General features: G+C 40.6%; 1 pseudogene; it reads left to right on the top strand.

The window, feature by feature from the left end:
* The first annotated feature begins 20,960 nt into the window (after positions 1-20,960).
* On the top strand, positions 20,961-23,325 carry LOC102548364 (uncharacterized; annotated as a pseudogene).
* The last annotated feature ends 2,582 nt before the right edge of the window (positions 23,326-25,907 follow it).

Genomic DNA, 25,907 nt, shown 5'->3' with positions numbered 1-25,907 from the left:
TTAATGCTATGATTTTGCTTTTACAACTTGCATTTAAAATATTATGCATTTTAAATGTACCTACAAAGAAACAATCATAGAAAATTTTCAGTAATTAATATGAAGGGATAATATGAAATAAGTATTGATAAACTATCATGTATCTGATCTTTCCCTGTACAACATTTAAGTGATTGTTCAATCATATTGTTTTCAGTGAATACAAAATGTCTGTGTAAGCGTATTAACACTGTAAACTATTTCTCTTGATTTTCTTTTTTTTTTTTTTTTGACTAATCTCATTTCATTATTTCTTTACACTTGACTCCCTCATGTATGGTTATTTTTAAAACAATTCTTTACAAGCTCCTGGCTTAGCATGAATGCCAAAGCTAGTAGTACTGAGAGAATAAAGAGATGGTCCCTTAGATTGGCACAATAGCTGCTCATTGCTCATTCATAAGATGAGCATTCCCTTTGACTAGGTAGATAGCAATTATTTTGTGGGTAATCATTTAAATATGAGTAGAACTCATTCCATGGCAACTTCAGAAAGTTTCTTCTCATATTTATCCTATGCTTCTTCTTGCAGTTTCATTAAAGTACATACACTAACATAAGTGAGAGACAATGAAAAACTACTCTGCTTTCTATCTAAAAGTCACTCACTGGAGAGGAGTCCCTAGAGACAAAATGCAATGAGAACAAGAACAGTGAAAATCTCAGGGGGATCTTTTGTCTCAATTTTCCAAGAGTGGCAGAAGAAAAGAGCAGAGGTCTGCCAAGTTCCAGAGAAGATCATCACAGTCAGTCCCTGGAGAAACGCTTGGAGAATAGGCATTGCTTTTGTAGTTTTTAAAGCAAGCCTACTCCAGTCTAATACGGCTGTCAGCACCCATTAAACTGAACCATGACCTCCTTTAAAGAAAGAAATATGGGAAAGGCAAATGACAGTTTGAAATCCTCATGTATAGTATCTGCCTGGACCTGATGGGGGTTTAGAAATAATTCTAGGTTTGAGGACTGCTGCTGAGCTGCTGAGACTAAAGGACTCTGAAAGGACAATGGGTTTGAAGAATGAAGAGGTCTTACATTTATCCCAAACTTTTACTGGAATTCAGTTCAAAATATTCAAAGGGCTTTACACATTACTGGTCCTTACGAAATTAGTACTCTTTAAACTTGCCGAAGAACTCTTTCTTGTACCTCTAGTTTTAGTGAAAAAAAAAAAGAAATACTTTTTTTTAATTATTATTAACTTGAGTATTTCTTATATACATTTCGAGTGTTATTCCCTTTCCCGGTATCCGGGCAAACATCCCCCTCCCCCCTCCCCTTCCTTATAGGTGTTCCCCTCCCAACCCTCCCCCCATTGCCGCCCTCCCCCCACCAGTCTAGTTCACTGGGGGTTCAGTCTTAGCAGGACCCAGGGCCTTAAACTTATGAGTAAAAGAAATACTTTGATGTAATAAACTCTTCATTGCTAAAAAAGCATTAAAAAATTACAGAAATTACTAACTTTAATCAATATCATTTAAAAGTTTTAAGCTCTCCACTTGAATGTTATGATTATTTTTCTGCTGTGAAAAAATACTATTGGTGTATTCTTATGTCTTTACACAGTGCATAATATAACGAAGTAGATAAGAGTGAAAAGAAAAAGTCTTGTAAAGCAATATGCTTTCACAAATAATTTAAAAATTACAATGTTTGAAATTAAAGATTAAATTAAATTAAATTAAATTTGCTTAAATTTAGAAGTTTATATTATAACTATTTTAAAATTCTTAATCACATGATATCTTGATACAAGAGAAACAGTTTTTGCCGTAAATATATATACAGATAGATGTCTTTGGGCTCACAGATGTAGGTATGCAGATCTACTAAACTGTGCACATATACAAGTCTGAATTTGACTTCCTGGGCATGGGTATTCCTTTATCAATCTCGCTATACTTTTTCAAAATATTTTTTTAAAATATCATTTTCTATAGGAATGGGTGTTTTGCTTGTATATATATGACTGTGCATCACATCATATGCATGCCTGATTCCTGCAGAGACCCACAAAATGGAGTCAAATCACCTGGAAGTGGAGCAACCCCCAGCTGCGAACTACCAGCTATGTGGATTCACAGTAATGCTAATTGCACCTCTGCCTTTGCACAAGCATCCAGTGCTCTAACCCACTTAAGCATCTTCCCAATGAACCTTTAGCATATTTATTTGAAAATGTGTCTTTCAGTCTTCCCAGAGCCCAGTGATTCATCTGTATTATCTGACTGTGAGGGCATAGCCAATGAGATTCCCTTCCCAAACACTTCCCCCCGCCCCCTGCAAAAGCCATTTAATCTCAGACCCACACTGAGAAGTGGAGTACTTTTCTGTGTATCCACTTTCCACCATGACAATAAATGGTTTGGAACTACAGACTAACTCTTTTCATCAAGTTCCGCCACGGGGAATCATGGAAAGAGCCTTCACCTAAAGAGCCCCAGCCTAGTCTTCCAGAAGGTCTCTCTGCACTCCGGGTCACAACTACCACCAAGTCCCTGTCAAGCCAAAGGCTCTTCCTTGTAGGACTAGCCAGAGCGACATCCACCCCTCCCTGGACTAGAATCAGCCTGTGGCCTCCCACTCTGTTCTCAGTTCTTCCTTGACTCCCAGTGGTGCATTTTCTTGAATGGTAGCTGTTAATACTCAGGTGGTCATGCTAAGTAATCTTCCGAACCAGGAATTATTTTATTAGTAGTAACCCACATGTTAGAAAATTTTGACTCTAGTACTTTTTCTGAATATTCAAGGTTATAAAATCTGTTTTTTAATGAATTAGAACATTTATTTAGAGAAATACACAATCCTATTTTAACTTATATCCAATAGCATTTGCTTGAATCTATTAATACTAAATTTGTTTTATTTGTCAGTATAGTCTTGTTTTAATCTAAGTTACATTAGTAACTTTTATGCCATTTCTGTATGAACCCTTTGGATGTCACATGAATATTCTTTTCGTAGAAAACAGAGTGGGTCAGTTCAGGATCCTCTTGAATATTTAAGGCTACAATGTATTCTGAACATTTAAATTTTCATAAGTCCTGGATTATAATTCCACTGAAAAACATTTGGTATCTTTTTTGTTAAGCAGAATTTTTTATTGGATATTTTTATTTACATGTTTATTTAAATTTTAAATAAAATTTTTAAATAAATTTTATTTAAACATTTATTTAAATGTTCTTTCCTTTCTCCGTTTCTTGAACATAACTCCCCTATCCCATCTTCCTCCTTTTATTCTATATGGGTGTTTTCCTTCCCATCTGTGCTCCCCTTCCAGCCCCCTGACATTCCTCTACATTGGGGGTCCAACCTTGCCAAGATCAAGGGCTTCTCCTTCCATTGGTGCCCAACAAGGCCATACTCTGCTACATATGCAGTTGGAGCCCTGGGTCAGTCCATGTATAGTCTTTGGGTAGTGTTTTATCCCAGGAAGCTCTGGTTTATTAGCATTCTTGTTCTTATGGGGTTGCAAGCCCTGACAGCTCTTCAATCCTTTCTCTAATTCCTCCAACGGGGCTTCCATTCTCAGTTCAGTGCCTTGCTGCTAGCATTCGCCTCTGTATTTGACATGCCCTGCCTGTGTCTCCCAGGGGACATCTATATCTGGCTCCGGTCAGCATGTACTTCTTAGCTTCATCAATTAGTATCTTTTTTATATATTCACATTAAATTGATATAAATATGATGTATATGTTTCTAAACAGTATGAAATTTTTAACATCAAGCACTAGATATTTTAAAAGATATGTCTGAGAAGTTTGCATGCACATATATATCTGTACCACAAGTATGTCTGGTGACTTTAGAGACTAGAAGAGGAAGTTGGATCTTATGAGACTAGAGATACAGTGTATTATGTTCCAGTGTAAAGCAGTTGGGGCTCAAACCTGGGTCTTCTGCAATACTAATAAGTCCTCTAACTGAATGAATCATCTCCCCATCCTCAATCCGTAGCTTTCAAAATCTACCATGGATATAAAAACCTCAATTAGTACTTATGCACAAACTTTTATTATTTTCAAGGACATTTCTATTTTAAAATTGACGAAATCAAAGGCTTAACAAAACTTTTACAAATTATTTTCAAGTATTTATTTTAGCAATTAATCAGATTTCAAAATAAAATATTAAATGCCAGCCTCAAGTTAATTGTAATATAGGTTTTAAATGCTTTTCTTTCTTGGTAAAGGATGACCACATCATGTAATCTGGGAATTATTAGGAAGAACATAAGGAGGCTTGATGTATATCAGTGAAAGCAAAATATATTGAAAAAGATTTACAAATGATGAAAATGTGATTGCTTAACAAGTTCTTTTGAACTCAGTAGAATTGCTTGGGATGAAATCCCATGAAATTCACATAAATAAGGCATGGGCCTTAGAACAAGGTGCCTTTTAGCATTTATGGCTTCCTAAAATTTCCATTTATAAATGCTTCCACCATAAATGACAGACTTGTTACCCAGGACATGAGGCACATGTGAGCAGACACTAATTGCAGGCATCTGTCTAGATCTCAATCAACTGCAAATGCACATAAGATACAGTGTTCTCAATAAAATATCTCTGTCAATGTTGGTAAAGTTGACAAGAAGGTTTGAGATTACCAATGGACTTTTAAAACAGAAAATGACAGAAAAGACAAATGTGTAATAAAATCTATGGTGCAAAACTGATTCTCTTGTCTTACCCAGTGCATCTTCATGACAGAAACAGAAAAAGGAAACAAGAAAAAACAGGAAAGAAACATACCTCATCATTTTAACAAAGGCATGGAGACTAAAAGTTGATAATAACTTTTGTCACTCCCTTTAATTTAATTATTCTGTGCTTGCAATTTTAATATAGTTCCATCTTTTCCTCTTTTCTTTTGTTCTCTCATCCACCCATGTATACTTCCTTGCTTTCCTTCAAATTCATGACCAGCTTTTTACATTGTTATATACCTGTTTGTATGTATATATAATATATTACTCTTGAGTCATCATGGAATTTAGATACAGGGCCAAGAAGTTTCTGAGCTGAAATTTTTACTTTAATAAAAAGTTTATGAGTTCTACCTATGTTATCCAAATTACTATACAAAACGAATTTTGTGCTTTTGATAAAAAGTAGTCAGAAGAAAAACTAGATCTTTCAGGATACTTTAAAAAGAAAAAAACAGAAGGAGAAACATTGACAAATTCATTTAAGGAATTTTGGTGTGAGTTCGAAAGACTCATTCTCAGTCTCACAAATGTCGCTATATGAAAAAAGGATGACTGACAAATTTGTCTCTCTTTTATCAAGTATAAGTTTTAATATTCATGCTAGTAGCTGTACTACAATAATAGAACACATATAATCTGACTTCATAAACAGCATAGTTTTGAAAAACGTGTAAGTCTAAATAGAAACTCTCTATTTCTTCTTCTCAGAAGAGTGACCTTTGAAGAAAATTAAGGAATATAGTTTGCACCCTCCATTTGGACCAGTGTTAACATGAAATTCAAGGGTCAACACTAGAAAGTGAAAGCAAATGGCATCTGCCAGTCTCTGCAAGCACTGAAGAGGATAAAGAAGCAGATGAAACAAAAGCTCATGCCCAGAGTGTTCCTGAAAGAGAAATGCACACAGAAAGATGACCTGAACAAGACTTCCTTCAAGTCTTAAGATCATGTTACATCTCACTTTATTAAAAGGTATCAAGGTCAAGAATGATGAGTGGGACTGTACATGGAAGGCATGCACAGCCTAGAAGTGTTTCTGGTTACACCAACTCCATGATATGGAGAGACATCAAGACAAAAGATTACATATTCCTTCAGAGACTTTAAGTACATGCTACAGAGGTCTTTATTTCTTCTAATGCGATGAAACATCTAGTAACATGTAGTCAGGTAAATTGTGACATATTTATAAAATGAAATACTTCTCAGTGATAAAATCAAACAAAACATTGATAGATCCATGATATCAATAAAAAGGTAGACAAATCCCCTTTAAATTAGCTTCAGGCAATTCAAAGAAACAAGATAAAATTAAAACTTCTTTTCTTACCTAAAAGTTAGCTTTTGAAGAGGGAAAATAATTACAAAGTTTATTAAAACAATATTGAGTGAAATACCATCTTTCTTTTATATTTATGAGGAATCCAGCATATTAAAAGCATAGTTTTATTTATAAATATTCATATTTACTTTAAAAAGATGATTGACTTTGTATCATTTTATACATTGTTTTTATATATTTATCAACCATACCAGACTTTGACATACAAAAATGTAAAGTGGCTTTAGTGGAAAAAATTATTTTGATTTACATTTAATATAAGTTTCTGATGGACAATGTTATTGTGTTAGTAAAGTGGCAGTTGCTTCTATGGTCATATGTGTTTGTCAATTTTTGTAAACAGACATTTCATAATTCATTGTTCTTTTATGAGGTTCCAGAAACCATCAATGTAGCAGGCACCATTACCCACGAAATAGAAAACATAACATTTAACCTGCCTGTAATGAGATTTCAAAAGCACATTTAATTCACACACATAAACTTCGGAGGGAAAAGAGAATATTGCTCTCTAATAGTTTTCTGGGAAAATAAAAAAGTCCACATTACTTTCTGTCATATATTTGCTTCTAAGATGCTCCTTCATGAAATTAAAAAAAAAAAAGTGCTGATTGGTGTATAAGTTAGAAAATGTACTGCAATTTCTCCATCAATACTCTTCTAGCATTGCATATATACTGTTTTCTATCCTAGGTGACTTAAAGGCCATCAGACCCATATAATGTAAACAATTTATATCTAAGAATACTACTTTACATGCAACAAAAATAACATTGTGATAAATTATACAAATGTAAAAGCAGACTATAATTCTATGTGACTCTAATAAGCTCCCTCACAGAAATTTTATCTAATAAAAAATACTGACTATTTTGAGTTATTATTGACACAATAAATTTGAACTTCAATGAAAGGGCTTCTTTTTTTTTTTTATTAACTTGAGTATTTCTTATATACATTTCGAGTGTTATTCCCTTTCCCGGTTTCTGGGCAAACATCCCCCTCCCCCCTCCCCTTCCTTATGGGTGTTCCCCTCCCAACCCTCCCCCCATTGCCGCCCTCCCCCCAACAGTCTAGTTCACTGGGGGTTCAGTCTTAGCAGGACCCAGGGCTTCCCCTTCCACTGGTGCTCTTACTAGGATATTCATTGCTACCTATGGGGTCAGAGTGCAGGGTCAGTCCATGTATAGTCTTTAGGTAGTGGCTTAGTCCCTGGAAGCTCTGGTTGCTTGGCATTGTTGTACTTTTGGGGTCTCGAGCCCCTTCAAGCTCTTCCAGTTTTTTCTCTGATTCCTTCAATAGGGGACCTATTCTCAGTTCAGTGGTTTGCTGCTGGCATTCGCCTCTATATTTGCTGTATTCTGGCTGTGTCTCTCAGGAGCGATCTACATCCGGCTCCTGTAGGTCTGCACTTCTTTGCTTCATCCATCTTGTCTAATTGGGTGGCTGCATATGTATGGGCCACATGTGGGGCAGGCTCTGAATGGGTGTTCCTTCAGTCTCTGTTTTAATCTTTGCCTCTCTCTTCCCTGCCAAGGGTATTCTTGTTCCCCATTTAAAGAAGGAGTGAAGCATTCACATTTTGATCATCCGTCTTGAGTTTCGTTTGTTCTAGGGATCTAGGGTAATTCAAGCATTTGGGCTGCATTCCATCTTGTGCTATTTAAAATGTCTTTATACAGATCCTGGCCCGCAGCAGCTCTCTGCTCCCAGACACCTTGGGAGAGAGACCCGACCGCCTGGTCAGGTGGGCACTCCTGAGGCTGCAGAGCAGAAGAGACCACCAACACTGCCCACCCCTGCCCACATCCCTGGCCCAAGAGGAAACTGTATAAGGCCTCTGGGTTCCCGTGGGGGAGGGCCCAGGAGCGGCAGGAACGCTGCCTCTGAGACACCGCCGGAACCTGAAGGAAACAGACCGGATCAACAGTTCTCTGTACCCAAATCCCGTGGGAGGGAGAGCTAAACCCTCAGAGAAGCAGACACGCCTGGGAAACCAGAAGAGACTGCACTCTGCATACACATCTCGGACGCCAGAGGAAAACACCAAATGCCATCTGGAACCCTGTTGCACTGAAGCTCCCGGAAACGGTGGCACAGATCTTCCTGGTTGCTGCTGCCACGGAGAGGTCTTGGACAGCACCCCGTGAGCAAACTTGAGCCTCGGGACCACAGGTAAGACCAACTTTTCTGCTGCAAGTGACCTGTCTGGTGAACTCAAGACACAGGCCCACAGGTACAGCTGAAGACCTGTAGAGAGGGAAAACTACACGCCCGAAAGCAGAACACTCTGTCGTCATAACAGGCTGAAAGAAAACAGGAAAACAGGTCAACAGCACTCCTGACACACAGGCTTATAGGGCAGTCTAGCCACTGTCAGAAATAGTAGAACAAAGTAACACTAGAGATAATCTGACGGTGAGAGGCAAGCACAGGAACCCAAGCAACAGAAACAAAGACTACATGGCATCATCGGAGCCCAATTCTCCCGCCAAAACAAACATGGAATATCCAAACACACCAGAAAAGCAAGATCTAGTTTCAAAATCATATTTGATCATGATGCTGGAGGACTTCAAGAAAGACGTGAAGAACTCCCTTAGAGAACAAGTAGAAGCCTACAGAGGGGAATCACAAAAATGCCTGAAAGAATTCCAAGAAAACATAATTAAACAAGTAGAATCCCATAGAGAGGAGTCACAAAAATCCCTGAAAGAATATCAGGAAATCATAAATAAACAAGTAGAAGCCCATAGAGAGCAGTCACAAAAATCCCTGAAAGAATTCCAGGAAAACACAATCAAACAGTTGAAGGAATTAAAAATGGAAATAGAAGCAATCAAGAAAGAACACATGGAAACAACCCTGGATATAGAAAACCAAAAGAAGAGACAAGGAGCTGTAGATACAAGCTTCACCAACAGAATACAGGAGATGGAAGAGAGAATCTCAGGAGCAGAAGATTCCATAGAAATCATTGACTCAACTGACAAAGATAATGTAAAGCAGAAAAAGCTACTGGTCCAAAACATACAGGAAATCCAGGACTAAATGAGAAGATCAAACCTAAGGATAATAGGTATAGAAGAGAGTGAAGACTCCCAGCTCAAAGGACCAGTAAATATCTTCAACAAAATCATAGAAGAAAACTTCCCTAACCTAAAAAAAAAGATACCCATAGGCATACAAGAAGCCTACAGAGCTCCAAATAGATTGGACCAGAAAAGAAACACCTCCTGTCACATAATAGTCAAAACACCAAACGCACAAAATAAAGAAAGAATATTAAAAGCAGTAAGGGAAAAAGGTCAAGTAACATATAAAGGCAGACCTATCAGAATCACAGCAGACTTTTCGCCAGAAACTATGAAGGCCAGAAGATCCTGGACTGATGTCATACAGACCCTAAGAGAACACAAATGCCAGCCCAGGTTACTGTATCCAGCAAAACTCTCAATTAACATAGATGGAGAAACCAAGATATTCCATGACAAAACCAAATTTACACAATATCTTTCTACAAATCCAGCACCACAAAGGATAATAAATGGTAAAGCCCAACATAAGGAGGCAAGCTATACCCTAGAAGAAGCAAGAAACTAATCGTCTGGGCAACAAAACAAAGAGAAGAAAAGCACACAAACATAACCTCACATCCAAATATGAATATAACGGGAAGCAATAATCACTATTCCTTAATATCTCTCAATATCAATGGCCTCAACTCCCCAATAAAAAGACATAGATTAACAAACTGGATACCCAACGAGGACCCTGCATTCTGCTGCCTACAGGAAACACACCTCAGAGACAAAGACAGATACTACCTCAGAGTGAAAGGCTGGAAAACAACTTTCCAAGCAAATGGTCGGAAGAAGCAAGCTGGATTTGCCATTCTAATATCAGATAAAATCAATTTTCAACTAAAAATCATCAAAAAAGATGAGGAAGGACACTTTATATTCATCAAAGGAAAAATCCACCAAGATGAACTCTCAATCCTAAATATCTATGCCCCAAATACAAGGGCACCTACATATGTAAAAGAAACCTTACTAAAGCTCAAAACACACATTGCACCTCATACAATAATAGTGGGAAATTTCAACACCCCACTCTCATCAATGGACAGATCATGGAAACAGAAATTAAACAGAGACGTAGAAAGACAAAGAGAAGTCATGAGCCAAATGGACTTAACGGATATTTATAGAACATTCTATCCTAAAGGAAAAGGATATACCTTCTTCTCAGCTCCTCATGGTACTTTTTCCAAAATTGACCATATAACTGGTCAAAAAACGGGCCTCAACAGGTACAGAAAGATAGAAATAATCCCATGCGTGCTATCGGACCACCACGGCCTAAAAATGAAAGGGCTTCTTAATTGATTAAATAAACTGGTTAAGAAGAGATAAATTACAGCACCTACAACCTAAAGAGTTTTAGTAAAAATAAGTAGAAAGTAAAATTAACAAGAACAAATTAAGAATTTGGACACATCAGAGTAAGTAAAACTCTGAAGAATGATTTTTCATATTTTGAAACCAAAAAGATTTTTTTTTACAATTAAAAAATAACAAGTTATATTTAATAAAATGCTTTGACAATTTAAGTTTATGGTAATATTTATGAATCTCATTTAACGGCATGTTTTTTTTATTTTTTTTATTTTTTATTAACTTGAGTATTTCTTATATACATTTCGAGTGTTATTCCCTTTCCCGGTTTCCGGGCAAACATCCCCCTCCCACCTCCCCTTCCTTATGGGTGTTCCCCTCCCAACCCTCCCCCCATTGCCGCCCTCCCCCCATAGACTAGTTCACTGGGGGTTCAGTCTTAGCAGGACCCAGGGCTTCCCCTTCCACTGGTGCTCTTACTAGGATATTCATTGCTACCTATGGGGTCAGAGTCCAGGGTCAGTCCATGTATAGTCTTTAGGTAGTGGCTAAGTCCCTGGAAGCTCTGGTTGCTTGGCATTGTTTTACTTTTGGGGTCTCGAGCCCCTTCAAGCTCTTCCAGTTCTTTCTCTGATTCCTTCAATAGGGGACCTATTCTCAGTTCAGTGGTTTGCTGCTGGCATTCGCCTCTATATTTGCTGTATTCTGGCTGTGTTTCTCAGGAGCAATCTACATCCGGCTCCTGTCGGTCTGCACTTCTTTGCTTCATCCATCTTGTCTAATTGGGTGGCTGTATATGTATGGGCCACGTGTGGGGCAGGCTCTGAATGGGTGTTCCTTCAGTCTCTGTTTTAATCTTTGCCTCTCCCTTCCCTGCCAAGGGTATTCTTTTTCCTCATTTAAAGAAGGAGTGAAGCATTCACATTTTGATCATCCGTCTTGAGTTTCATTTGTTCTAGGGATCTAGGGTAATTCAAGCATTTGGGCTAATAGCCACTTATCAATGAGTGCATACCATGTATGTCTTTCTGTGATTGGGTTAGCTCACACAGGATGATATTTTCCAGTTCCAACCATTTGCCTACGAATTTCATAAACTCGTTGTTTTTGATAGCTGAGTAATATTCCATTGTGTAGATATACCACATTTTCTGTATCCATTCTTCTGTTGAAGGGCATCTGCGTTCTTTCCATTTTCTGGCTATTATAAATAAGGCTGCGATGAACATAGTGGAGCACGTGTCTCTTTTATATGTTGAGGCATCTTTTGGGTATATGCCCAAGAGAGGTATAGCTGGATCCTCAGGCAGTTCAATGTCCAGTTTTCTGAGGAACCTCCAGACTGATTTCCAGAATGGTTGTACCAGTCTGCAATCCCACCAACAATGGAGGAGTGTTCCTCTTTCTCCACATCCTCGCCAGCATCTGCTGTCACCTGAGTTTTTGATCTTAGCCAATCGCACTGGTGTGAGGTGAAATCTCAGGGTTGTTTTGATTTGCATTTCCCTTATGACTAAAGATGTTGAACATTTCTTTAGGTGTTTCTCAGCCATTCGGCATTCCTCAGCTGTGAATTCTTTGTTTAGCTCTGAACCCCATTTTTTAATAGGGTTATTTGTTTCCCTGCAGTCTAACTTCTTGAGTTCCTTGTATATTTTGGATATAAGGCCTCTATCTGTTGTAGGATTGGTAAAGATCTTTTCCCAATCTGTTGGTTGCCGTTTTGTCCTAACCACAGTGTCCTTTGCCTTACAGAAGCTTTGCAGTTTTATGAGATCCCATTTGTCGATTCTTGATCTTAGAGCATGAGCCATTGGTGTTTTGTTCAGGAAATTTTTTCCAGTGCCCATGTGTTCCAGATGCTTCCCTAGTTTTTCTTCTATTAGTTTGAGTGTGTCTGGTTTGATGTGGAGGTCCTTGATCCACTTGGACTTAAGCTTTGTACAGGGTGATAAGCATGGATCGATCTGCATTCTTCTACATGTTGCCCTCCAGTTGAACCAGCACCATTTGCTGAAAATGCTATCTTTTTTCCATTGGATGGTTTTGGCTCCTTTGTCAAAAATCAAGTGACCATAGGTGCGTGGGTTCATTTCTAGGTCTTCAATTCGATTCCATTGGTCTATCTGTCTGTCTCTGTACCAATACCATGCAGTTTTTATCACTATTGCTCTGTAATACTGCTTGAGTTCAGGGATAGTGATTCCCCCTGAAGTTCTTTTATTGTTGAGGATAGCTTTAGCTATCCTGGGTTTTTTGTTATTCCAGATGAATTTGCAAATTGTTCTGTCTAACTCTTTGAAGAATTGGATTGGTATTTTGATGGGGATTGCATTGAATCTGTAGATTGCTTTTGGTAAAATGGCCATTTTTACTATATTAATCCTGCCAATCCATGAACATGGGAGATCTTTCCATCTTCTGAGGTCTTCTTCAATTTCTTTCCTCAGTGTCTTGAAGTTCTTATTGTACAGATCTTTTACTTGCTTGGTTAAAGTCACACCGAGGTACTTTATATTATTTGGGTCTATTATGAAGGGTGTCGTTTCCCTAATTTCTTTCTCGGCTTGTTTCTCTTTTGTATAGAGGAAGGCAACTGATTTATTTGAGTTAATTTTATACCCAGCCACTTTGCTGAAGTTGTTTATCAGCTTTAGTAGTTCTCTGGTGGAACTTTTGGGATCACTTAAATATACTATCATGTCATCTGCAAATAGTGATATTTTGACCTCTTCTTTTCCGATCTGTATCCCTTTGATCTCCTTTTGTTGTCTGATTACTCTGGCTAGAACTTCAAGAACTATATTGAATAAGTAGGGAGAGAGTGGGCAGCCTTGTCTAGTACCTGATTTTAGTGGGATTGCTTCAAGTTTCTCTCCATTTAGTTTAATGTTAGCAACTGGATTGCTGTATATGGCTTTTACTATGTTTAGGTATGGGCCTTGAATTCCTATTCTTTCCAGGACTTTTATCATGAAGGGGTGTTGAATTTTGTCAAATGCTTTCTCAGGATCTAATGAAATGATCATGTGGTTCTGTTCTTTCAGTTTGTTTATATGATGGATCACGTTGATGGTTTTCCGTATATTAAACCATCCCTGCATGCCTGGGATGAAGCCTACTTGATCATGGTGGATGATTGTTTTGATGTGCTCTTGAATTCGGTTTGCCAGAATTTTATTGAGTATTTTTGCGTCGATATTCATAAGGGAAATTGGTCTGAAGTTCTCTTTCTTTGTTGTGTCTTTGTGTGGTTTAGGTATAAGAGTAATTGTGGCTTCGTAGAAGGAATTCGGTAGGGCTCCATCTGTTTCAATTTTGTGGAATAGTTTGGATAATATTGGTATGAGGTCTTCTATGAAGGTTTGATAGAATTCTGCACTAAACCCGTCTGGACCTGGGCTCTTTTTGGTTGGGAGACCTTTAATGACCGCTTCTATTTCCTTAGGAGTTATGGGGTTGTTTAACTGGTTTATCTGTTCCTGATTTAACCTCGATACCGGGTATCTGTCTAGGAAATTGTCCATTTCCTGAAGATTTTCAAGTTTTGTTGAATATAGGTTTTTATAGTAAGATCTGATGATTTTTTGAATTTCCTCCAAATCTGTAGTTATGTCTCCCTTTTCATTTCTGATTTTGTTAATTTGGACGCACTCTCTGTGTCCTCTCGTTAGTCTGGCTAAGGGTTTATCTATCTTGTTGATTTTCTCAAAGAACCAACTTTTGGTTCTGTTGATTCTTTCTATGGTCCTTTTTGTTTCTACTTGGTTGATTTCAGCTCTGAGTTTGATTATTTCCTGCCTTCTACTCCTCCTGGGTGTATTTGCTTCTTTTTGTTCTAGAGCTTTTAGGTGTGCTGTCAAGCTGCTGACGTATCCTCTTTCCTGTTTCTTTCTGCAGGCACTCAGCGCTATGAGTTTTCCTCTTAGCACAGCTTTCATTATGTCCCATAAGTTTGAGTATGTTGTATCTTCATTTTCATTAAATTCTAAAAAGTTTTTAATTTCTTTCTTTATTTCTTCCTTGACCAGGTTATCATTGAGTAGAGCATTGTTCAATTTCCACGTATATGTGGGCATTCTTCCCTTATTGTTATTGAAGACCAGTTTTAGGCCGTGGTGGTCCGATAGCACGCATGGGATTATTTCTATATTTCTGTACCTGTTGAGGCCCGTTTTTTGAACAATTATATGGTCAATTTTGGAGAAAGTACCATGAGGAGCTGAGAAGAAGGTATATCCTTTTGCTTTAGGATAGAATGTTCTATAAATATCCGTTAAGTCCATTTGGCTCATGACTTCTCTTAGTCTGTCGACATCACTGTTTAACTTCTGTTTCCATGATCTGTCCATTGATGAGAGTGGGGTGTTGAAATCTCCCACTATTATTGTGTGAGGTGCAATGTGTGTTTTGAGCTTTAGTAAGGTTTCTTTTACGTATGTAGGTGCCCTTCTATTTGGGGCATAGATATTTAGGATTGAGAGTTCATCTTGGTTGATTTTTCCTTTGATGAATATAAAGTGTCCTTCCTTATCTTTTTTGATGACTTTTAGTTGGAAATTGATTTTATTTGATATTAGAATGGCTACTCCAGCTTGCTTCTTCTGACCATTTGCTTGGAAAGTTGTTTTCCAGCCTTTCACTCTGAGGTAGTGTCTGTCTTTGTCTCTGAGGTGTGTTTCCTGTAGGCAGCAGAATGCAGGGTCCTCGTTGGGTATCCAGTTTGTTAATCTATGTCTTTTTATTGGGGAGTTGAGGCCATTGATATTGAGAGATATTAAGGAATAGTGATTATTGCTTCCCGTTATATTCATATTTGGATGTGAGGTTATGTTTGTGTGCTTTCATTCTCTTTGTTTTGTTGCCAAGACGATTAGTTTCTTGCTTCTTCTAGGGTATAGCTTGCCTCCTTATGTTGGGCTTTACCATTTATTATCCTTTGTAGTGCTGGATTTGTAGAAAGATATTGTGTAAATTTGGTTTTGTCATGGAATATCTTGGTTTCTCCATCAATGTTAATTGAGAGTTTTGCTGGATACAGTAACCTGGGCTGGCATTTGTGTTCTCTTAGGGTCAGTATAACATCAGTCCAGGATCTTCTGGCCTTCATAGTTTCTGGCGAGAAGTCTGGTGTGATTCTGATAGGTCTCCCTTTATATGTTACTTGACCTTTTTCCCTTACTGCTTTTAATATTCTTTCTTTATTTTGTGCGTTTGGTGTTTTGACAATTATGTGACGGGAGGTGTTTCTTTTCTGGTCCAATCTGTTTGGAGTTCTGTAGGCTTCTTGTATGTCTATGGGTATCTCTTTTTTTAGGTTAGGGAAGTTTTCTTCTATGATTTTGTTGAAGATATTTACTGGTCCTTTGAGCTGGGAGTCTTCACTCTCTTCTATACCTATTATCCTTAGGTTTGATCTTCTCATTGAGTCCTGGATTTCCTGTATGTTTTGGACCAGTAGCTTTTTCCGCTTTACATTATCTTTGACAGTTGAGTCAATGATTTCTATGGAATCTTCTGCTCCTGAGATTCTCTCTTCCATCTCTTGTATTCTGTTGGTGAAGCTTGTATCTACAGCTCCTTGTCTCTTCTTTTGATTTTCTATATCCAGGGTTGTTTCCATGTGTTCTTTCTTGATTGCTTCTATTTCCATTTTTAATTCCTTCAATTGTTTGATTGTGTTTTCCTGGAATTCTTTCAGGGATTTTTGCGATTCCTCTCTGTAGGCTTTTACTTGTTTATTAATGTTTTCCTGTGCTTCCCTAAGTGTGTTCATGTCTTTCTTGAAGTCCTCCAGCATCATGATCAAATATGATTTTGAAACTAGATCTTGCTTTTCTGGTGTGTTTGGATATTCCATGTTTGTTTTGGTGGGAGAATTGGGCTCCGATGATGGCATGTAGTCTTGGTTTCTGTTGCTTGGGTTCCTGTGCTTGCCTCTCGCCATCAGATTATCTCTAGTGTTACTTTGTTCTGCTATTTCTGACAGTGGCTAGACTGTCCTATAAGCCTGTGTGTCAGGAGTGCTGTAGACCTGTTTTCCTCTCTTTCAGTCAGTTATGGGGACAGAGTGTTCTGCTTTCGGGCGTGTAGTTTTTCCTCTCTACATGTCTTCAGCTGTTCCTGTGGGCCTGTGTCTTGAGTTCACCAGGCAGCTTTCTTGCAGCAGTAAATTTGGTCTTACCTGTGGTCCCGAGGCTCAGGTTCGCTCGTGGGGTGCTGCCCAGGGGCTCTCTGCAGCGGCAGCAACCAGGAAGACCTGTGCCGCCCCTTCCGGGAGCTTCAGTGCACCAGGGTTCCAGATGGTCTTTGGCTTTTTCCTCTGTTCCGAGATGTGTGTGCAGGGAGCAGTCTCTTCTGGTTTCCCAGGCTTGTCTGCCTCTCTGAAGGTTTAGCTCTCCCTCCCACAGGATTTGGGTGCAGAGAACTGTTTATCAGGTCTGTTTCCTTCAGGGTCCGGAGGTGTCTCTGGCAGGGGTCCTGCCGCTCCTGGGCCCTCCCCCACGGGAGCCCAGAGGCCTTATACAGTTTCCTCTTGGGCCAGGGATGTGGGCAGGGGTGAGCAGTGTTGGTGGTCTCTTCCGCTCTGCAGCCTTAGGAGTGCCCACCTGACCAGGCGGTTGGGTCTCTCTCTCACCGGGTCTGGGAGTAGAGAGCTGCTGCGGGCCGGGATCCTCGGGTGTGGGACTTCCGGTAAACACAGAACATGCCTGGTCCTAGAGAAATTCTGCTTCCGTTTGTCCCAAGCTCACCAGGCAGCTTTCTTGCAGCAGAAAATTTGGTCTTACCTGTGGTCCCGAGGCTCAGGTTCGCTCGTGGGGTGCTGCCCAGGGGCTCTCTGCAGCGGCAGCAACCAGGAAGACCTGTCCAAAAAGATTTATTTCTTAGTAATCTCCTTCAAAATTCAGACTTATCACAAAGTCATTACAGAGAAGGCAATGTAATGTCACCAATTTGTGTAAATACAAGAATTTTTCTTAACTCCTTTTAAATTTACAAGTTGTATTTTAAATGTGGAGGGTGCTGGTATGGAATTACATATTACCCAGGCAGCACTTCATGCTTCCTAATTCATATTTAATATGTATCATTAATATAGGAAAATGATGCTCAAATGTGCTAGAGCCAAGCAAACATGGTTGAGAAACTACAAAGATTCATCATCCTATTTGCTAAGGGTCTGCCCTGGGACACAGAATCGCGCAGTTTGCCCTTGAGGTACAGTCTCACACTATTCTGCATTCTATAGCTCCATCCTGTGTCATTCAGTTATTTAAAATCATTTTCCTTTTTGTTTTTCCTCTGTGTGCCCATAATTATACTTTTGCACACAGAGGACACTGGAAGATGACAAAAGGTGAGTTCGATGTAACTGGTTGAGCAAATACATTGAACAAGTGGTAACAATAGACAGATGGGAGGTGCAGCTACTGTGCAATGCATTTGATGATCATTCCATCAAACTCGCTGGTAAACACAGAGACACTGATTTAACCTTCACTTCAAGCTCCATGTGTGACAATGACCATCAGCAGAGCATCTCAATGGCCAGCTGCTTTGATCTTCAAGCTGCATATTAAACTAATCCATTTAGTTTGGGCTCATTTTTAACAAACAAATTGATCCTGACAGTAGATCTATATAATTGGTGAGCTTGTCTTCAGGAGTGTCAGATTTCATAGATAATAGTCTGACTTGTTTCAGAAAGTAATATTGTAAGCACAGATTTTGTTTTCTTGTTTTTAAGGTATTTAGCAATTCAAGGTAACTGCAAACACTTATTCAGTATAGGACATATATCCTTAGAGTCCTTGAGATAACACAACTGCACGGGAGAATATGAAAGCCACATTAAGTATAAGAAGATGATGAATTAAAAGAAAAGACTTTTAATCTGGTTTCTTAAGTTGTTAGTCATTGATAACTATAAAAAATGCTGTTAGCTGATTGCATCTTTTGTTTTGCATGTTGCTGAGAACATTTAAAGATTACTACACATATTAGGTGTTTTGAATCATGCCATACTACATGGAGGACAACATTAAAAAAATAACTGTTGGAGTTGGCTTTCTCTTACCATGTGAGTAGTAGAGAAAAGAATTGAAGCCTGATTGTTAGGGGAAGAAGCCAATGATTTTACGTGGAGATTCACCTCACCATGTTGTTTCTTTTTACATGAACATAATTGTGTGCAGTATCTTTATAAATCCATTCACTGACTTAATGAATTTATAAAGTGATCTGCTTTCTACCATAAAAAATATTACCCTATCATTAGAAGATAAAGTGTAAACATCGTTTGCTAAATATACCTAAGGTAAAATTAAAGTTGCCTTAATACTTTTATGTTAAGACAGTTATTTCATTTAGCTACAATAAATTGATAAAAGAAAAAGTCATTTCAAAGGGTGGGAACACTTGTTAAATAGTCTATGTTGTTATTCGCAGGTATGCAGTCCATGTGAGGAAACACCTTGGAATGAGTTGAGTTGTGCTAGAGTGGAGAGGACTACTGATAAGCATGCCTGCATTCACTCTGCTTTTGAGAGTGGATATAAATTTGTCCTTTGAATTCCTGCTACTTTGAATTGCCCACAATGATGCAACGTAACTTGGGATTACAATTGATTATTGCTTTGCTTTTAGAACCAGAAATGAAACTACTGAATGACAAGATGAATTAAAAAGTAGAGTATGTCACATTTGATAAAAAGATTTCTTATTAATAACATTAAGCAAATAGTATATATCAATAATGCACTTTTAAAAAATAATTGGTAGCCCATTTGGTATAGGATATTTAAATGATTTGTAAGAAATTATAGAAAAGTTTCTGGAATCATTTAATAATCTATATAAGTATGTCTAGCTAATGAAATACTATCTAAATAAAGAATAATATCACATTTTCCAAAAATATAGATTTTAATCATTTCTTTATAAATATATGCATTGTTGGGCAGTGATGGCACATTACCTTAATCAAGCAATTGAGAGAGAGAGGCAGATGAGTCTCTGAGATGAATTTCAAGGACAGAAAGAGCCACACAGAAAAAACTTGTCCTTAGTTATCAGGGAAATGCAAACCAAAATAACTCTGTGTTTCTGTCTTTCACCAATCAGAATGGTGAAGGTCATAATTCAAGTGACAGCACATGCTGGTGAGGATGTAGAGCAAACAACATAGAGCACCCCTCAACTGCTGGTGGAAGTGGAAATGAATTTGATGTTTTCTCAAAAACCTGGGAATAGTTCTACCTCAAAACCCAGCTGTATCACTTTCAGGAATACAACCAAAAGGTGTTCCATCACAAAACAAGGACAGTTTTTCAACTATTTTCCGTTATATTTGTAAAACCAGAAACTAGAAACAATCTAGATGCCCATCTGAAAGAATAATAAATACAGTCAAAAAGTCAGAAGTTTAAAAAATGCAACCTCACCCCTAAGAAGCCCTAAATACCTCAAATTCCAGACCATGCTCTTTACCTGTACTGACTGACCATAAATTTAGATTAAAATCTTTAGAGAAAAATCTTGAGAAACAGGGAGTTTCTCATTGTGATTTTTCACTGGTATTCTTGTGATTTTCCAATGACACCACCCCTGCCCCTTTGGATTGTGGTTTCTCCCTTTAAATACCCTTTCTCCCAGCCTCTCGGGATCGAACTCCACTGCCCCTGCATGGAATACAAGCCTCGACCCCAGTGCACTGGTTCCGGTTAATAAACCTCGTGTGATTACAGCAAGGGCAGTCTCACGTGAGTTCTTGGAGGGTTGTGTCATCCCGAGACTTGAGCGTGGGTCTCCCCACTCCGGGGATCTTTCATTTGGGGGCTCGTCTGGGATGGGCGACCACCCTCATCTCCAGAGACCTACTTGGAGGTGAGATATTGTCTGTGTCTTTGTGTTTGTGCCAGCTAAACTTTGAGTCTGTATTTGCTATTCTGGGTCTGTATTTGCTTGCAAGTTCTGGAGTTCTCGTTTTACAGTTGCTCCTTCTCGGTCTGAGAGGGAGGCTGGTGTCTCAGGAGAGACTCGAGTGTGAGTGGTAGACGTGCCAGGGGCTCACCGATTGTGCTGCTGTATCAGCACTAATGACTACAGACCAGTACAAGACCTGAGCGAAGTTAACATGAGGGTCCAAGACCTATACCCCTGTGGAACCCCAGGGATGCCTGGGAGATTCCCATCTGGGTAACGGTGAGGACACAGTAGTTCTGCAGTTCTCCTGGGTTGGAGAAGTCTGTATGCCCTCCCGGCCATCTGCATTTTCAGAGTGGTCCTGTCTGTCTTGGTAAAGATAGAAATCTGTCAGTTCTTGTCTGTGTGTCTAAGGTTTCCGTTTTGTGTTACTTGTGACTCCGACGCAGAGTAGTCCTGTCTGTCTTGGTAAAGATAGACTTCTGTCAGTTCTTGTCTGTGTGTCTAAGGTTTCTGTTTTGTGTTTTTTGTGACTCTGACAATGGGACAGATTGTGACGACTCCTTTGAGTTTGACTTTAGATCATTGGACTGAGGTTAGGGCCAGGGCACACAGTTTGGCAGTTGAGATTAAGAAAGGACGGTGGCAGACTTTTTGCTCGTCGGACTGGCCAACACTTGATGTTGGCTGGCCACCAGAAGGCACCTTTGACTTGATTATCATTTCTGAAGTAAAAGCTATTGTCTTTCAGGAGGGACCAGGATCTCATCCTGATCAACAACCATACATTACTGTCTGGCAAAATTTGGTTCAGAACCCCCCACCTTGGGTCAAGCCCTGGGTGCACATATGGAAGCCAGGCTCCCGAGCCCTGGCTCTCCAGGGAGTGGTGGAGCACAGACCAAAACCAGAAGCTCCAAAGCCTGAGAGTTCGCCTGAAAAACAACCTTTGACTCCTCCTAAAATCTACCCGGAGATTGAGGAGCCCCTAGAGTGGCCGAGCCCTCCACCACCCCCTTACCCACTGCCTCAGATGCCTGATCCGGGAGCCGGTGGCAGCACAGAAGTGGGGCCTGCTGCGGGCACCCGAAGCCATCGCGCTCAGAGTCCAGCACAGGGTCCCGGAGGACCAGATTCGACAGTGGGACTGCCTCTGCGCGTTTATGGGCCTCCGGTGGACCCACCCAACCTTCAACCCCTCCAATATTGGCCATTTTCTTCTGCAGACCTTTGTAATTGGAAAACTAATCACCTTTCCTTTTCAGAAAATCCGGCTAGCCTGACAGGATTAGTAGAGTCCTTGATACTTTCCCACCAACCCACATGGGATGATGTTCAGCAGCTTTTGCTGGTCCTCTTCACTACTGAAGAAAAAGAGAGGATCCTGTTGGAGGCCTGGAAGAACATCCCCGGGACGAATGGGGCACCAACTAATCTCCGGAATGAAATAGATGCCGGGTTTCCCCTCAACCGGCCTGATTGGGACTACAACACATCAGCAGGTATGGAGTGGCTGACCTCCTACCGCCAGGCTCTCATGGCAGGTCTCAAAGGGGCCGCTAGATGCCCCACCAATTTGGCAAAGGCAAAAGAGGTTCTTCAGGGGCCTGTTGAACCACCGTCTGTGTTTCTAGAGCATTTAATGGAGGCTTACAGACGTTGTACTCCCTTTGACCCTCTACCTCTGAGGCTCAACAAGCTGCAGTGACTATGGCCTTTATATGACAGTCAGCGCCAGATAAAGAGAAAGTTACAGCGGTTAGAAGGGCCACAGGATTATACCTTAAGGGATTTAGTTAAAGAGGCAGAGAAGTGTTTCATAAGTGAGAGACAGAGGAAGAGAAGAGAAGAGAAGAGAAGAGAAGAGAGAGAGAGAGAGAGAGAGAGAGAGAGAGAGAGAGAGGGGTGAGGCAGAGGAAAGAGAGGACTGGAGGGATCGTATACAAGAAAGAAGTTTGACTAGAATCTTGGCCACAGTAATAAGGGAAAAGGAAAAGACAGGACCTGGACAGATAGGGAACCTGGGCAACAGAAGACCAAGAATGAATAAAGAAGGACAGAGGCACACCGTTGATAAAGACCAATGTGGCTATTGCAAAGAGAAAGGACACTGAGCAAGGGAGTGCCCAAAGAAGAAAGGGAAAGCCTTTTAGGTACTGGCCCTAGATGAAGATAACTAGGGGAGACAGGGCTCGGACCCCCTCCACGAGCCTAGGGTAACCATAACTGTGGAGGGGACCCCTATGGATTTTCAAGTAAACACAGGAGCTGAGCATTCTGTATTGTAGCAACCATTAGGGAAGTTAAAAAAGAAAAAGACTATAGTAATTGGGGCAACTGGACAGAAACAATATCCGTGGACCACCTTGGGAACTGTAGATCTGGGGAGGGGACAGGTAACTCATTCCTTCCTGGTTATTCCTGAGTGTCCCATGCCTTTGCTAGGGAGAGACCTGCTAACAAAATTGAAGGCTCAGGTCAGATTTACTCAAACTGGGCCAGAGGTGACATGGGAGACTCCCAACTCCATGGTATTGGCCCTGAAGCTTGAAGAAGAATATCGACTACATGAGCTTCCAAATCAGGAAAAGCACCCTGACATAAAGGGCTGGTTGATGGCATTTCCTAAGGCATGGGCAGAGACTGGAGGTATGGGAATGGCAGTGAGAGTTCCCCCAGTAGTGGTGGGGCTAAAGACCAACGGCACCCCCATAGGAGTACATCAATACCAAGTGAGCCAGGAGGCCAGAGAAGGAATTAGACCCAATATTCAGAGACTCTTACAACAAGGTATTTTAGTACCTTGTCAATCTCCTTGGAACACTCTGTTGCTGCCAGTTAAAAAGCCTGGCACCAACAACTACAGACCAGTACAAGACCTGAAAGAAGTTAACATGAGGGTCTGAGACCTGTACCCGACTGTTCCCAAACCTTACAACCTCCTCAGCTCACTTCCACCAGACAGGAAATGGTACTCTGTCTTAGACTTAAAAGATGCTTTCTTTTGACTAAGGTTACATCATTCCAGTCAATCTATTTTTGCCTTCGAATGGAGAGATCCGGACACTGGACTGGTAGGTCTACTGACTTGGACCAGGTTTCCCCAAGGGTTCAAAAATTCTCCCACACTTTTTGATGAAGCCCTCCACTGGGATTTGGCCACCTTCAGAGCTGAGAACCCTCAGGTAACTCTGTTTCAATATGTTGATGATTTACTTCTTGCCGCGACCACTGAACTTGAGTGCAGAAAAGGTACCGAAAAATTATTGACAGAATTAGGTGAACTGGGGTACCAAGCCTCAGCTAAAAAGGCTCAACTATGTCAGACTGAGGTTACTTACTTGGGATACACCCTCTGAGATGGAAAGCGGTGGCTAATGGAAGCCAGGAAAAAGATTGTAACCCAGATGCCACCCCAACTACACTGAGAATTCTTGGGCACTGCTGGCTTCTGCAGGCTATGGATACCAGGGTTTGTGACCTCGGCTGCCCCATTGTACCCTCTTACTAAAGAAGGGGGCGTTTGTGTGGACCCCAGACCACCAGAGAGCCTTTGAGGAAATCAGGAGGGCCCTACTGATGGCCCCAGCCTTAGCCCTGCCTGACTTAACCAAGCCCTTTACTTCTATGTGGATGAGAGAGCAGGGGTTGCCAGAGGAGTCCTTACTCAGACTTTGGGACCTTGGGAAAGACCAGTGGCTTACTTATCCAAAAAATTAGACCCTGTTGCCAGTGGGTCTATTGCCTGAAAGCTATTGCTGCCGTAGCCCTGCTTGTTAAAGATGCCGACAAGCTCACTCTGGGACAGCAAATAACTATAGTGGCACCACACGCACTTGAAAGCATTATCTGGCAGCCCCCTGACAGATGGATGACCAACACTCGAACCAGAGCCTTCTGTTGACTGAATGAGTGATTTTGCTGCCCCTGCTATCCTCAATCCCGCTACTTTGCTGCCTGAGACTGATGACTTTTCACCTATTCATCACTGCACTGACATCCTGGCAGAAGAGACTGGTATTAGACATGATCGAAAGGATCAACCATGGCCTGGGAGTCCGAGCTGGTACACAGATGGCAGTAGTTTCGTGGTTGAAGGTAAGTGGAAGGCGGGGGCAGTAGTGGTAGATAGGAACCAAGTGATCAGGGCCAGCAGCCTCCCTGAAGGGACATCAGCCCAGAAAGCTGAACTTGTGGCTTTGATACAATCTCTAAGGATGGCAGAAGGGAAGCCTATCAACATCTACACTGACAGCAGGTATGCCTTTGCAACTGCCCATATACACGGAGCAATATACAGTCAAAGGGGACTGTTAACATCAGCCGGAAAAGACATAAAAATAAGAGGAAATTCTGAGCCTCCTCGAGGCTATACATTTGCCATAAAATGTGGCCATTATACATTGTCCAGGACACCAGAGAACTCGAGATACTGTAGCAAGAGGGAATCAGATGGCAGATCTTACTGCCAAACAGGCAGTCCAAGGTGCAATGATCCTGGCAGTCAAAGAGTCTAAAGATTATTGTGATACCAGGGAAACTAGCTTTAAATACACCCCTGAAGATTATCAAATAATGGACAAATTAGGCCTGGCACAAGGATTTACCCCTTATTGTGTGGCTGAAACAGAAAGTGGCAGACTGATTCTCCCGCAGAAGGAGGGGCACATATATGTTGCTAACCTGCACTATCTAACTCACTTGGGGACAAAAAAAATTAAAGATATAGTGAGATCTTCTTATTACTATGTGATAGGGCTCTCGAACCTGGTGGATGAAGTAGTCAGAAGCTGCAAGGCTTGTGCTTTGACAAATGCAGGGCACTCTATAAATACTTCTGGATAGAGGCTCTGGGGTGATCAACCGGGAGCTTATTGGGAAGTTGATTTTACAGAATTAAGCCAGCCAAATATGGTAACAAGTACTTGCCAGTTTTTGTAGACACCTTTTCAGGCTGGGTGGAAGTTTTTCCCACCAGAACTGAGACAGCCAATGTGGTGGCCAAGAAGATCCTAGAAGAAATCTTTCCAAGGTTTGGAATACCCAAGGTAATCGGGTCTGATAATGGACCTGCCTTTGTTGCCCAGGTAAGTCAGGGATTGGCCACTCAACTGGGGATTAATTGGAAATTACATTGTGCTTATCGACCCCTGAGCTCAGGTCAGGTAGAAAGGATGAATAGAACCCTAGAAGAGACCCTAACAAAATTGGCCTTAGAGACCAGCGGGAATGATTGGACAACCCTTGTTTCCTTTGCCTTGTTCCGAGTCCGGAACACCCCAGGACGATTTAGACTCACTCCTTATGAAATTCTATGGCGGGGGGGGGCACCACCACTCACTGAGTCTGGTGGAGTATTTGATCTTGATGCTTTTCTCTCCAAACCCCTGTTTTCCCACCTAAAGGCCCTTGAGATGGTGAGACGTCAAGCCTGGAGACAGCTGAAAGAGGCTTATGAGACTGGGAATCCAGACGTACCCCACCAGTT

This window comes from Rattus norvegicus, chromosome 14, assembly GCF_036323735.1.
Source record: "Rattus norvegicus strain BN/NHsdMcwi chromosome 14, GRCr8, whole genome shotgun sequence".
Taxonomy (NCBI): Eukaryota; Metazoa; Chordata; class Mammalia; order Rodentia; family Muridae; genus Rattus; species Rattus norvegicus.
Note: the sequence above shows the minus strand (reverse complement) of the source record. Positions and strands in the feature narration are given on the sequence as shown.